Source organism: Anabas testudineus, chromosome 2 (genome assembly GCF_900324465.2).
Source record: "Anabas testudineus chromosome 2, fAnaTes1.2, whole genome shotgun sequence".
Classification (NCBI taxonomy): domain Eukaryota; kingdom Metazoa; phylum Chordata; class Actinopteri; order Anabantiformes; family Anabantidae; genus Anabas; species Anabas testudineus.
In genome coordinates this window covers 18,974,756-18,990,972 of record NC_046611.1, presented here as the reverse complement: position 1 = coordinate 18,990,972, position 16,217 = coordinate 18,974,756, and positions in this window count along the sequence as shown.

The window sequence follows — 16,217 nt, the reverse complement described above, 5'->3', positions numbered from 1 at the left end:
AGACGTCCTGTCAGTGTTGTCTGCAGCGTTTCCTGGATGTTTACCTGCTTGTTACTGACCTGTTCCTTTTTCTGGACTCTGTCTCAGCCTGATCTGTTTGAAGCCTGCATCTGCTTGTAGGTTCTCCTCATATTTCCTGGATCAGTTCATTTGTCTGCTCCCTGCCTGTTTGCCTACCTCAGTCTAACTCTTCTGTGAGCAGAACCAGCCCCTGACCACAATTCAGCCTGTGTTAAGGGACTGACAGTTAACTGATTAAACAATTACCACGATTAGGATATAGTTACTCAAAAATATTTTCCTTATTTAATGTTGTGAAAATGGTAGCATAGCAGTTTTCTGTGCAAATATTTAAATTTGCTATGTTTATTTCAAATATGAGCTCAGTGTCCATTTAAAAGTGTCTAAAAACTACAAAGTGGACGTTGGGTTTGAGAACAGCATTTTTAAAGGCTAACAAAGTAGTCAAGATAGTAATGAACATTAAACTAAACCATAAACTACACATTCAGTAAGTTAGTGGCACGCTTTGCATCGTGTGCTTTTGCTTGATGTTTTAAACCCATGTGAGCTGTCCCAATTCTAGGACAGCAAGAAAATCTGTGTCTTGTTTTTCACATTTGTTTACATTATTCTGTAGCTGTGTTTGAGTGAAGCCTGAGCATTTCCTGGCAGCTCTCAGAAGTTTGTAACTGTGTAAACTGCATAAACACTCAAAATTGCTCATAGGTTAATGAGCATAAAACAAGTGTCAAAGGTGAAATAGTGTGATCTCATGGGGGTTTGGTTTGTCAGCAGGAATTCATATCATAATCAATGATTTACCTACCTTGTTAAGCTGCTTGTAGGAGTCATTGACTTCGTGGTGCTCTGTTGATCCTTATCCTGATCCGTGTTCACACTTTAGGAACCACTTGAGACTTCAGTGGATGTAAGGTGCTGGCAGATCCACAGCAGTTAAAGTCAAAGAGTTGTTCTTAACATCAGAGAGTGCTCTGGTGTTAAGAACAAAAGGTTGGATATGGATAGATTCTTGTCTTGGCTGTTCCTTTGGGAATATAGGCAAAAACTTTCATTCATACAGCAGGGAGCCACCAAGTGAGTATCACGAAAGGTGAAAGCTCTCAGGGCAAAGAAGAAATGAAGGGAGGGACATCTCAAAATTATAGTCAGTACTGATAATAACTGCTGTCCATGCTTAGAGAGAGAGAAAGAGAGATTCACCTGTGCCAGCTGAACGTCTTTGTGGTAGTGTCTGTGTTTGCGTGACGCATCTTTGATACTGAATGGATCTCAAAGGAAGGAACCTCGAATGCCACCACTCCAAAGTCCGTACGAGCAGGAGCTCCTTGACATTATCTCATCACTCACATTAAAGTCATCATCATCAGAACGAAATGTCAAGTCGGGCAAAGCAGCAATCCCTGTAAAACATGTAACCTTTTTGCAGTGTTCTTGCCGAGTCCCTGCTGAGGCATTTCTCTGCTGTTGTTTGGTCACAGGGGCACCGCGTTGCAAATTTTCCTGACATTTATGAAATGCGATTAGGTGGGATTTTTTTTGCAAGCCGTGCCAGGCATACCTATAAATGACATTATGCATGACACGGTAAACAAGCTTCTACATTAGACCTGAAGATCAGCGTTTGAAAAAGAACAGTGCTGCATGTTGATGTCCACATTTTTATTAATTCATGGATATTTTTTCCAGTTAGAGTGACAACAAAGCACGTGCAGCTTCAGTCCCTGTTTCAGACACCACAGTGGACCCGGGTAAACAAAAGTGATCTCTCTGCTATTGGCACCTTCCGCTGCTGATCTGAGAGTCAAAGAGACACAATATCAAAGAGCCACAAGAACTAGGGCGCACCGCAGCTTTAAAAAAAAATGACTTGAAAAGAATTTATCGGCATAAAATTCAAAGGCAGTGTTGTAAATGTTCTTCTGCTCTTCTGTGGGAACCCAACTTTGTCCTGCTATAGCTGCTATATTTAGACTGTTGCTGCCCTTACTAATCGAGGGATGTGTGGCTTCTTTTGTGCCAATTCGAACCAAATCCAAAGGAAATCAGAATGTGGTATCAGAAGCACAATCCAATCATTTAGAGCAAGGTGAATGCAGCTTGATCCCTCCACAAATAGAATCACTAATGACAAAAAGATACATAAACATTGAGAAGAGTATTAAAAAAAATGAATGCGGGTGATGTCAGGTTTCCCTTGTCGCTTTCTTATGCAAGACTAGGAGAGCAGTGGAGCATGGCCAGAAAAGCTTCATCAATATCCAGATGTGTATTGGCTTTGTTTCCTGTGAACCGTGTTATTGATAATATGCCGCTGCTGCACATGTCAGTGTCCTCCCAGATGGACTAATTAGGAAATGGCTTTTTAGACACATGCATACAGATCTCATATTATTCTTACAGCATCATGGCGGAGGGAACCAAAGGTTACAGTAAGTATTGAAGCATATTCTCCAATCAAACCACGGTTTTTGCAGTAAATAATGGCAGTTTTCCAGCATGTAGCGTGAGGCTGTTACAGCACCAAAGAGTCTCCTAATGACAAGGCTGAGTGTGGTTATGCATGCAAAGTATCATCAGCGTCACTACACTGTGGTTTGCCTCCCGTTTTTAACCAAGAGAAGAGAAAGCTACATTTTCCTGCATTAACTCAAACAATGTGCCTTTCCAAAACAGTTTCAACAAAAACTTTATCAACCCTCACGAAGGAGGATTTATTGCAGTGCGGTTGTATACACAATGCATCACTCTACCATTAGCTTGGTGTACCTATAAACTTCCAGCTTCCAGCTTCCGGCCTCCAGCAGCATGTTCTGTTTCTATTATCAGTACTGTTGATATATAAATTCTTCCAAATCCTCATGTTACAAAGCGTGAAGCAATGAGGCATTATTTTAACAATGAAATATAGAACCATGATCATTGAGACTTCGGGGCAAGCAATCTCCTTAATATCAGTCAACACAGCAGGTGACAGCAAGTGGTTAAGTATGCTGCTTGTTTTTATTTTTGAACACAACAGCTATAGCCTCCAAGTCGTATTGTGTATACTATATATAAAATATGTTTTATGTTTTATGTTTTTTGTGTCTGCCAAAGAAAGAACCCGCACAGGCCCATGAATATATTCCATTTGATATTTTCTGGGCTGCTTGATCTTGATCCTCTGCCTGTTTTCCTGTGCTATGAATATATTACAAGGACACAAAAGAAAAAATAATTTTATTTGGGGGGAAAACACAGGGCTGCATGGCAAGGGAAGGGAGGATAAGAATGGCTGAGGAAGGCCGCGGTATTATCAAGCAGTACTTTTCATAAGTAGGTTTAGCAAAGAAGTGAAAGTAGGACACAGTTTTATCATTTTGTTCCAAAGCTGGCAGCTATGACAGTGGTTATCAGTAGTTATCAAGCCACTGGAAACTCAATATATTGTACATAACAGTGCGGCAGATTCTCACTGTTGTTTGCATACCTCCACCACCCACGGGAAGAAGGTATCATCTTTGATCGCGTGTCCACGGGGAGGCGTATGAGATATCTGTGTAAACATTTCATTTAAGCTCCCACACGTCAGTTCAGAAACGGCTCGCACGCGGGGAACACATTATGTAAAACAGAGTTTTCCCTCCTGCCCACAGCTGTACGCTAATCCTTTCAAAGTGACTGTGACGGGGTGTTTTCACAGTGATTGAGGCTACGTGAACAGAGGAGCGGTGTACAGTCGCTCAGATGAATGGCAGGAAGTCACCGACGCATGTTGTTACAGTAAACAAATGTCAGACTGTGGAGTGGAATTGAAGCCAGTTATTAGTCTTGAAAAACTTGAAAACATTTGTTTTCAGTTTTTGTGTGTGTGTGTGTGTGTGTGTGTGTGTGTGTGTGTGTGTGTGTGTACGTACCCAATGCACCAGTACAACAGTCCTGCAGTAAATCCTCCTTTTCATAAAGATTTAACGTTTGTTTGTGTTCAACTTTATGGTCATTTTGGAGACTGTGTTTTTGCTTCTGAATTAAAATGTGTTTTTCTAGATGTTTCCAATATTTTGCCTGGAACACTAAATAACTGAAGCCCCAAGAACTGATTAGCTGAGCTCTGTGCACATGTAAATGAATGAGGAGATAATGCTTCTGTAGGCTCACTGTCTTAATAAAGTGGTAGTTGTCACACACAGTTGAACTAAATAAGCTGAGAAATGTAAACATCCTACTCTTGTTGAGTTCACCTGGTGTGGCACAAGAAACCTGATTAAAATGCCTGGCCTCCCCCTATAATGAGCAGGTTGCTGTGACATTGAAATGTGCCATTTCTTCCCGATGTGTACACAATTTCAGTCTCACTGGAAATATTTCTAAAGCTATTTATAGCTTATTGATGAATCACAGAGGTTAGAGTCAAAGAGGGAACAGGAGCATTCAGAAACTGTATGAAAACAGTCTTAATCCAAACAGAGAGAATTAGTCACAGGTAAATCAAAGTAGCTATGAACACAGTGAAGCCTACTGTAACCCCCTGCTGGGTCACATCAGCACAACTATCATGTTTTCCTGGAGTGAATCAGAAACAGATGGGTCTTTCACAAAAATGCTTTTTCTTTTTTCTTTTCTCCGAGACGCTACGTTGAAATCCTCATCCATTTTTAAATACGCTGTGAAATGAAAATGTATCTCATTATGCAGAATGTGTCAGAAAATAATTATATTTTTATAACAAACTCCCTCTCTCTTTCACGGGACACGGCGAAAGCAGAAGCCGGAGCGCCATTAGCTTCTGTAATGTGACGTGTTTCAGGTTGAAATGGTGTATGTGGTCATGATATGATTATCAAGGAGGATTTCAATATAGGCCCGGGATTTAAAGCATCTCTTTGGAATGGATATGAAGCTGCAGAGGGACGCTCAGCCGTAGAAGAACTTTGACCTCTACCCATATTGTCCTTATGATCTTTGTTAGATCAGGAGCTCTGGGATGCTAAGATAAACATATTTGGCCATGAATAAATTAGACCTCAAAGATGTTATGTGAAAACATAACCAGCATTTTTTTTGCCAACCACGAAATCGGATTGGCCACCCCTGCCAGGCACTGAAAGTAGTAGGTACTATACTGTTAATAAAAATCTAAAAGAACAGACAAAATCTGATGATGAAAATATAAAAAAAAAATACATAAATGAATAAATAAAATTTAAATTCAAGGTGTATTCAGATTACCTCTAGGGATACATTTTTACCTCAACTTAATTAGTTAAATTAATATTCATTACTTACATATTTATTTATGACTATGTGAAAATAAAATGGTTGAATTTTTGTGATATTTGGAATTTCTTACACTGGATGAGCACTTTATTACACATAAACACATTTTAATATACAGTTTATTCTATTCAAAAAGGTTCATAAATGTTTGTGGAGCACCTTTTACCTTCAATAAAAATGTGTACAGTAGCCCCTGTCCTGAGCTATAATATCAATAGTACTGTATCTGAACTGTATCTCAAGCATCAGTCTGTCTCTGAAAGTTCTGTATTGACTTTTGGAAACAGCATCTTATAAAACCAGTTTACCACATGGTCCACTGCTAGCTGCTCCGGAGCTTTGCACAACCCTCCTTATCAGTTTTTGTAGTACTGAAGAAGAACCATGGCTGTAGCTGTTTTTGATGGACATGATCAGTGGAAGAATGAAAACCCAGAAAGGGAGTACATGTTGTAAGACTTGATCACATGTAAGCCAAACAGAATTCCACTTTACTGAATCAGTAGCAAGAGTTTAGGTGCATTACAGTATCCTTTGGATTCGCCAATTCTTCAAAATCCTGTTCATTATTTCAGGCAAGTATTCTAACGTCGGGACATAAGAAGAGTCAGACGAGCTGAGCTGCCAAGCGAGTAGCGAGAATATCCCGCGTGGGTGGATGGGAAAACAATAAAGAAAGCAACTTCTACACGCTCAGGCATAATCTGCTAAGAGAACACACTCTGGGATGGATGGTTTCTCTTGGCATAATTTAACAGGCGAAGAAAAGCATTCTCGTCCTCTCAAAATCTTTTATATCTCTTGCCACACAGATCAGATTTCTCTGTAGTTCTACAACAGGAAACAGGAAGTCTGTTTGGGAAACATCATCCCAGCATTAGAGAGACAAATGTGTCTGCCTTCCAGTCTTTGACATTTCATTTTCTGTTTTTTTCTTTTCCTGCACACTTTATGAGTATTTCTCTGAGGCTATCTCGTCTGCACTGTTTTCAAATTAGCTTGTGAGCCCAAAGATGCATAGTCAGGTTCATTATTATAATTTGCCAATAAAGCGGTCACCGTGGTAACTGCTCTGAGGCAGCTAGTGGCTATTCATCTTGCTGGCAATGGTGTTTAATTTAACCCCTCGTTTAGTAGAGAGCTTTCCAAAGGCAATCCATCACTGTTACACTACAGATGACACCGTGACGGGATTTCTCATCAACATCATACATGAGAACTGCTGAGCTATTAAAACACTGTGATAAGCCACAGTTGGAGGGGTGGGGAGATAGAGAGGGCGAGGAGTAGAGGAGGAACAGTCTTTATCATAAAAAAGGCTCCATTTCAGGCGCTGATAAAAGGCAGTTTGGATTTCAGAACAGGGGTACCATCAAATCCTGCAAAGCTCTTTAGCTGAAAAAGGGGGGTAAAAATAATAGTCTAAATGACTTTTTCCAACCTTTGTCAAGTCTGTATAGAACAATTCCTGTCAGTCTGTGTGGTTGTTGAAATGTATCACAGTTTTTGTCTGGTGTAAATTTTTAGCAGGAGGAAGTAATTTGGGCTAACTTTCTGAGATATCTCCAAAGTGAAGCTTTTTTTTTCTTCCCCTATCTTTCAAGCGACGAGGAACAAGTCAGACACTTTTATCTCCTCTCAACTCTTTTATATCTGTCATCAAAAGTCCTTCTGTCACATCTTTGCTAATGCAAACTGCAGGGGAAAAGGCTTTTACCTCTGCCGCAAAGGCACATCACATACTCTAGTTTGAGCGTGTTGTCATTTACTGTACGTTAAAAGCCTGAATTTTGGAGCCACGAGGTCCCATGCTACTGAAGCTTCCCAACAAATCTGTGTCTGTATAATGTGTAAGTTGAATGTGTATAAACATTTTTTTTAGCATATGTAATAGACATTTTTATTCTGATCTATGACTCTAACACTGGATGATTTTAAATGAGGTTCTGCAATGTTCGATTCAATGCTGCATTACACTGCTGGTGAAAGCAGTGGTGTATTAAGGGGGTTATTAAACCTTTTTTATTGTTTCCAAAGCATCTTTTGACTGAATGAAAAGTATTTGATATGGTAAAATAAATCTGCTTTAATGGAAATGTGCTGCACAAATCTGCAGTTCTGAAATGGAAGAAACATGGAAGATTTTTTTTTATTATTCACAATAAAGTGTAAAAGAAAAAAAAAACATATAAGAATAAAAAAATAGAGAAGAAAAGTACAAAAGAAGTTACATGGAAACAGTTACAAAGAAAAATAGCGTAGCTGTTTTACCTTGCCAGGCATAGAGTTAATACCTACCTGAAGTAGAGAAGGGAAATAAGCCGTGGGGAATAAATGGTGCAGTACACAGAAATGTTGCTTTGGTAACTACTGTGACTGACTGGTGCTTGTCTTTGGCTTTCTAACTTGTTTATCTGTTGTCTGTGGAGAGGATCAGTCATCCAGGTGATGGTTAACCCATAGGTGCTACTCAGCGACAACTAGACTTACCTGAGGTTCTTTAAGATGTTTTTGTTTTTCACCCGAAACACTTCTTAAGTTCTGACTGACTGTCTGGTGTTTAACATCTATGACTTCCATCAGTGTGTCATGTTAAGGTCTGGCCATGTTGACTTGTCCTTGTGCAAGACACTGCACCTCAACTTGCTTCAGGTTTATATGTTCACTTCTAAGTCGCTTTGGATAATGTCTGCTAGTGGCTGATTAGTGGAGTACATCATCTCACATTCCACCTAATAGTCTACAGTATAAACCCGACTCAACTCTCTTTCCAACCATCTGTCTTCTCTAGCTATAATGTGTACATTGCTGTCTTCAAAGGAGCTCCCCTTTTCCTTCACATTCAGATGAACTACAGGAGCCCTGAGGAGCTGTTGTTTTGTTTGTTATTTTGTTCTTACTGGATCTTTTTGTAGATTTGACAAAGGCCCAGATTGGACAGCCACAGGTTTTGAGCACTTCCCAGACTTGGAAACACTCCAAATCCATGAATATTCAATTTGAGCTTTCATCTAATTTCCAAAAAGATCACATAACGGCTTCAGATATCTGCAACCTTTTTCAGGTTTTAACCTCTATTCGAGCTGATGATGTCTTTGTATTTAAATTTGCCTACACACTGAAAGCTTAATTTGGTACAAAGAAAAATTTACCATATCCTGTCAATAGTTATTTTTTTCTTCCTTTTGTTTTTCACAAGAGATGTGTTAAAGAAAAACCTGGAAGCCAAAAGCTAGCTCTCCCTCTCTTTGAAAGATCCACAGCACACAATCACACAATCTAGTTACGAATACAAATACAAATACACATTTTATGATGGACCTGAGTCATCCTACAGTGGCATGTATATTTTACATGTTAACAACAACACAACTAGAGAAGGCAACGACAAACACACCAGCTTTACCTGCATGATTCCTACGATGATGACAGTGGTGATGGATTGAAATATTGGGCAAAAACAGAGATCTGCTTTAAATCATAGTTGTTTTGTTCTGCTGAATGCAGTGTCTTAACAGCGAAATTGTTAGCATATGGTGCAATAACTGACTTTGCAAAGCCATTAATGAGTCATTACAGATATCTCTGTCAGAATCTCATTTGTTTCTTTCTTTATTTTCAGTCTGCCAGCTGGCGAAGCTGCTGATGGAGTAGAGAAGGAGGTGGCCTGACAGCTCAGCTGGTATCAGCGTCTTAGTTAAAGTGCAAAGCAAGTGCATGGCAAGCTGCAGAAACAGGTATCATCAGTGGAGCCCCGGCCTCTGCTGGGGCATCAAGTCCTCGTGATGACGTCTCTGTTTTGCTTTGTTTTGACACTCCCTTGTGAATAAATGAAAAATACACGATACGGATGTCACACTTGCGCCACAGGTTTCCTCTACAGAGCAGGTGATTTGAATTACAGATTTTTTATTTTTTTTTGTCTTGGAAATGTGCTTTGCGAGCAACTCTGAAGGTTTTGTTTGCACTTTGACTTCCAGTATGTAAAATCATCGAGCAGCTGCTGAAGAGTAAGGAGAAATATTCACACTACAATCTTAGGAAATAAATTATTACACACCAAAAAGGATCACAAGTTGCCTAATTAAATTTTACACTATTCCCATTAATTGATACCAAATGTTAATGTTAATGTTAATGTGATGACTGATTTTCTCCCAACATCTTCCTGTCACTACACTCACTACTGCAGTGTTGTTTCACACACTCCTCAGACCTCAGAAAAAATCTTAATAACTTTTTAGCTAATTATGTAAAGTTAACTGCAATAACTCTCTGAAAACTGTGCACAAACTCCATTGAATTAAAAGAGTTGCTGAACATTTTCTACCATTAAACTATCAGTTTAAAATCTGAACTGTGATCGAATAGGCTGCAAAGTGGGTTCTTCACCTAAATAAGAAATTATTTTACGACACCTGAGTCTCTTATATTTTTAAGTCTATCAATAGACTGTAGTTCAAAGCTCCTATCACCATGATGAATCAGTCCTAAACTACAGTGCAGCATATTTTTCCTAGGAGCAGAATTAATTATGGATACTTTTAAAAAACTTGTCACTGTCTGTCGCCAACTGTCAAGATATTATTATAGCATTTCTATTTGTTCAGTCACACTCTTAGTTAATGCGTCTGAATATTATACAAGAAGAATGTCTCTGAGTTTTATTGTATTGTCTGCACACATTCAAAGAAATATTCAGTCCTCTACAAAGTATTGGAAAGTTGAGGCCAGTTCATTTGTTTTTTTATGTGCACTGAAGACATTCAATGTTTGCGTAGGTGAGCTTGTATATTGTGAATCATCAGCAGGTCCTTTATTCATTCACACTTTGGCCTTTCCATCTTGTAGTAGAGTCTCTGGAGCTCAACTCATTAGGCCTTCTCTCAATGGTGCATTGTGATTATTTATCTTCACCCCTGCTCTGTCGGGGTGGATGATGAAATCATAAACTGTTTCGGGGGTTTTCTACAGCAAACACAAATGAATTGGCCTTGACATTCTCATACAGTTTTACCAAACTTTTGCAACCTGATGTAGCAAAATGTTTCATGCAATTTATTAATACTAAATTCAAAAAAAAAAAAATCAGGTTTTCAAAGAACTCTGCTTTGTGCTTGGTGACTTTTTGATGATAAACCTTCAATACAAATTTGTGGCATGAAAGCCTGACAGATGAGGAAGGCCTCACTAAACATCATCCACATGCATTAAATGATCCAGTGATTTTAGAGCTTTAGGTTATTGATTTTCCAGTTTTGAGCTTTTTTTTAATGTAATGTAATCCGTCTTCAACCTTTTTGCAAGAGCCAAAACAAATTCCTTTAGTCTGTTTTTAACCATTCCTACCTGTTTCTTAGCTGCTATATCAGAGTTTTTCATTTGCAATTGCAACTGAGAGACCCCACAATGAAGACTTTTTGCAGACAGCAGGAGCAGCTGTAGATTATATGATGGGCTGTGAGATTTGATAGGAGAAGAGGGTAAATGGCTTGATCTTTCTGTAGCCGGAATAAACTATAATAATTATTAAATATTTGCTGTACCTACAAGTTTTGTCAGAAACACAGAGTTAGTCACTCAAACAAGTGAACAAATTATTTTGTTTATCTAGGGGGCATTGGTTGGTATGTTGTCATGCACACTCACCCTCAGCTGAACATGAACAGTGTTTGAATCAGACAGAAAAGCAAAAATAAGAAAAGAAAATTTGTGAAACAACCATTTTTGTGGTACAGAAGCTAATAATATAGACGTGATTAAGAAAATAGGTTTTCGGGGCTGTTAAACATCCGAGCGGTTGCATACTATACAATATTGTATGCAGATGCAGAGTCAGACGAAGATTACAACCCATCTGTTCTAATGTCATAGTGCTCACTGTCAACCAGTCAAGCTTGAAGGTGGTTATCACCAATAATGTGACTATGTGTGTTGACAATTCATGAAATGTCCCATCAATGGAGCCGAACAGTCTGACTGATCTAAAGTAATAACTAGCCTTCTGCAGGAACGCAGCAGATTGATGGTGCTGATATCAGTGTGTCGCGGAGTGGAAAAGCAAATTATGGCTCTCAGCATACTGGGGTGGGAAACTGGTGAATGTGGCACCTGTGTGTGAGTGCTGTACGGTATTGGCCACAGTCGAAAAATGAAAGAGTTGTAAGCGTTTCAGTTATTACATTCATCTTCACATGTTAACGTCGTCACTTTCATGCATATGAAAACATACCTCTCTGTTGCCTGCGGCATGCATCTTATTATGTGGTACCACATGGTTATTCATCAGCTTCCACCTGTTGCATTGCTGTGTCTTGGATTCACGATAAAAGAACACAGGCTGTGATTGTGTCTTCACTTGTCTTTGGGCACTGGTAGCTTCAGTGATAGAGAAAGTGGTTCAGATGGGAAGATAGAATCTGCTATTTATCTGAACTATGGGGCCCTTGAATTATTTCCTTTGCTGCCGGAGAATAATTTGCAACTTTCATCTACTGAGGACCAAAACAGCAGGATATAGTTTATTGCTTGATATCTAACAACATTTCAAATCTGTAATCAGTCCTTATGTGTCTCCACAAAACACTAACATTAAAATTACATCTTGAACTTGATCATCATTTATTGGACTCACAGATAGCTGATGGGCCGAAATTAAATTAGATATACTGTACATGCAAATCTTGCAACTTGTAAAATGAATTATGTTGGAGTTTTGTTGCAAACCATCTATTTCCATAGAAGAAGAATGGGGTCAACTCATGTCACAAATGCAAAGGCCATGATCAAAATAATATCACACAGCTCATTTCCATATTGTTAGTCAGAGGAGACTTAGGCTTCAAATCACAAACTTCTTTGCAACTCTTTCATGGACATGATCTCAAATATGCATTAATGAATAATTTCATACTGACACAGAATACATTTCTCACAGACATGTTAATGTATCCAGCAAAGATGGAGGATTGCGTGATTGAAATGTTTTGTCTCAGCAGTCATCTTTACAAATGTACTTTGCAATGACATGAACTTGAATTTTTCTTAGCTGCAAGATGTGTGCACGCCAAATGTGTTTCGAAGCTCTGCTCAGAACACTGCGTACCGTTTCTATTTTGTTACACGATTATAAAGACCTGGTGCAACATCTACTTGCACAAAATGCTTGGCAGTTCAAAACTGAAAGAAAAACAATATTTTACCCACAGTAGGTATTAATTTGTCTGAAATTTATACAGCTATTCAATGTGCACAAAAACAAAACCAAACAAAACAGAACAACTGAATATATGATTTTGAACTCATTACTTTAATTCCCTGAAAAATTAGTTGAAGGCAATTTAGGTTCAGCCATAAATAACAACTAAAAACTTTTTATTTTAATGCAAAAAAACAAACGCAGACAGGATGGCAGTCAGCAGATGTGGACTTGGATTCAGCCAGCAGCTGCTCTGATCCCTAAATTTGTGGGATGACCTTTTCCTCATGTACATTAATTTCAAAGTTTTATTATACATTGTATTAAAACACTGATGATTCAAACACACACACAAATACACACAGCTAGCAGGCAGGGTGTACACAGAACGCCATAATCAAGTGGCTGGAATACTGTATAGGAACATCGGTACCGAGCATGGGCCAGAAGTCCCAAAGTCCAAATGGGATACACATCCAAAGGAGAATGGCCAAGCTACAATCCGGTGGGACTGTATAACCAACAAGACATGGTAGTGGTGAACAAACAGAGGAAGAAAGCTGTAGTGATATATGTAACAACATCAGGAAGGAACATGAGAGGTTTGAGAAATTCAATGGCTGAGAGAAGAGCTGGGAAAGATGTGTAAGGTGAAAGCAACACTGGTCCCTATGATAATGGGAACACGAGGCCTGTATTTATAACTAAAAACTCTTGTGCATGTATTATATGTTGGTTTGACCTCTTTTTCTTCAATCGAGTGATTTCATATACAGATATAACTGGTGTTTTCAAGACTTCGTATCGTGGTTGAATGACTTACCTGCTTTCCCTTACAGGGCCCACTGCAAACAACAAAAACTGCTGTTTTAGGAGACGCTGATGCACATAACTTAGCCAGAAATGTTTAAATTGGGCCAACAGGGGTGTTTTGAATTTTGAAGTCTGACTGTCTGGGTTAGGTTCAGATTTAGCACATTGTGCAACAAACGCATTTCTTTTTTAGATATATTTACTTATTTCATATGTTCTGCATGTGTCTGTGTGTGTGTGTGTGTGTGTGTGTGTTTGTGTATACACGCACCCACCGTGGTGTTCCTGCTACATCTGTGCAGTCATTCTGTCATCTCTCCTGCCTCAATAATTAAATGTGCCTTGACTTTTTAGAACGGCTGTCTTCTTTTCCAGCGTGCACAATGAATGACAACGAGTAAAGCTCTTTTAATTATTTTATGTTAACACATGGGAAGTTTCAAAGTTTATTCAAGTTCAATGCAAAACACAAACTGTTCACATATGAGCTTGTAACTCGTCAGCATCACTGGAACATTTAGATTCACTTCCACCGTGCAATCGGAATGGGAATAACAAATAGAGCCTTAATTTATGCAAAACCTGGCCAATAATATCTAAAATGACAAGTATTGTGCTCTGAAATGCCAACTCATCACATCTACACCGGCTTAAACATCTACACTTGTTTGGTGTCCCCCCCACACTGAAGCATCTCCAAAGCTGTTATTGCACAAAGTTTGGAGAAGCAGAAAAAGTGTCTTTAATAGAATTAGGATGCTATCAGGGAAAGGAGAGCAGCCTCCAAAATGAGATTATCCCCACTGAACATTATTATGCATAAGTCTATTATCTGGTTACAGCAACACAGAAAGCAGCACCCCCACATTAACATTCACAATATACAGTATGAGCGAGGAGCTCAGAAGGAAATCTCCGAGGACCTGCATAGCAAAAGGTTAGCGAATCAAGATAATCTCCATTGTGTTGACGTGGAAGCTTTGGAGAAAGATGATTCCCACATGAATCCACCCACCCATTTTATTAAAGCCTCCAACTGAATTTTACCTCCTGACATGTAAAACTTTTCTGAAAGTTATAGCTTATTATCCAAAAGCCTTTTTTTTTTGTTACTTTACTGTTTGGTGTTGGATCTGATGTTACTGCAGAACACATCTGTGTGTTTGCATCATCTCCTTGATCCTACGGTACTGTAGAGGCAGCGTTTCAGCAATGTACAGTACTTTAGAAGAACCTAAAGGATTATGTATCACTCTCAGGAAAGCAAATGATGCAAAGGTGTGTGTGTTTAGTAGACCTACAGAGGGAAAGGGGATTGCAATCATGAAAAACACTTGAGGTATGTTTAGACTGAAAGTAAAGACAAAATTCAAATTCAGCTTCGCATAGTTTTTAACTCCGGTGTTTCTTCTTTTCCTTTTATTGTACATCAGCATGTGAACCAGTTGTATAGATGATCTGTTCTTAGCATGTAATTAATAAAGGTTGTGTCCAAAGTTTATAGTCCAGTGACTTTGCAGGATTTGTGGTTCTAAAACAGTCACGTGGCTTCCTCATGGATCACATGGCTTCTAGCATGCTTTGGCACTTGAACTAGATTTGAAGTCAGAGGGCCTGTTTCCACTGCAGGGACCAGGAACCTTTTCAGGAACGATTTTTTTAATACGTCTGTACTTCTAACTTGCGGAACCTGGCTCTACATTTAGTTCTGGAGCCCAAAAAAGTCCCTGCTTGTGAGGGAGTACACGCATAAAGACACATGTGGAGAATTTGTTCAATATTTCTGAATCGATGGCCCTGTTTCTGAAAACTGTAGTTCCCTAGGATTCCCTGTACATGAGTACCAGCATTGGATTTTCTAGTGGAAAAAAAAACACCATATTAAGCTGCTTTAACAAATGACATATGGAGTGATTTGGTTATTGGAGAACAGTCTCTGAAAGATATAGGGACAACATCCAGAGTTCTTGTTCTGTGAGTAAACATATTTCATTGTGGTGTCTGAACTAATATTTAGCAGACTGAGTTAATCAAATCGAGAGATTATTTTTCAAAGTGTTGATTGTTGTTCAAAGTGTACCAAAATAACCTCCTTTGTCTCCCATTTTTTTTCCCCCAGACAGCGTTTCCATTTGAAAACACTCTAATGCATGCAAGTTAGTGGGAACAGACTGGCTTGTAATTAAGGTAGTGGCTTCACAGAGCACCTGCTGATTTCACACTAAAATCTGCATACATGAAAACATCATAAGCTCGGCAATCAATGAGGCCGTAATGGAAGCTCCCATTCACTGTAGTGAAAGAGAAATACCAGGCAGGCGTACGAAGTCAGCAGTCGTGCCAAATGGAGCATAAACACGCAGTTAAAGACGGGGAAACGTGCGGCCCTTGAATCTGGTTTCACGTTGAGCTTTTAAATTCACACATCATTTGGTTAACGTCCCAGTTCACATATGCCTCCCTGGCAGCGAAATTAATTAATGTAAACTCAAGACCACCCTCTGAGACAGTCTATAGTTCTGAGTGAAACCTGGAAGTGTGTGTGAGGCTGCGATGTCCTTACCTGTCAGTGTGGGTCAGCGTGTCCACACACTGACAGCTGGAGTTCCACGCTGAGTGATGGCCGTGCTCGTAGATTCTGTCAACGGGCAGATTTAAAGAGAGGAGGGAGACGCCCGGTAACCAGAAGAACAGGACTCTGAGATCCCTGAAACATTCGAAGTCTGTCTATCAGCAGACAGGTATCCTCCTCAAGAGTCCTTCAGCAAGTCAGTAAAAAGCGACTATATGATTTGTCATATATTTTATATAATCTCATAGAATCTGAAAAGTACTTTCTCAGAATCTCAGACATCACTTGTATAATATAGAAATAGAAATTCATCAAATCCATGCATCTAATAGTAAAGAAATGCATGACTAACAT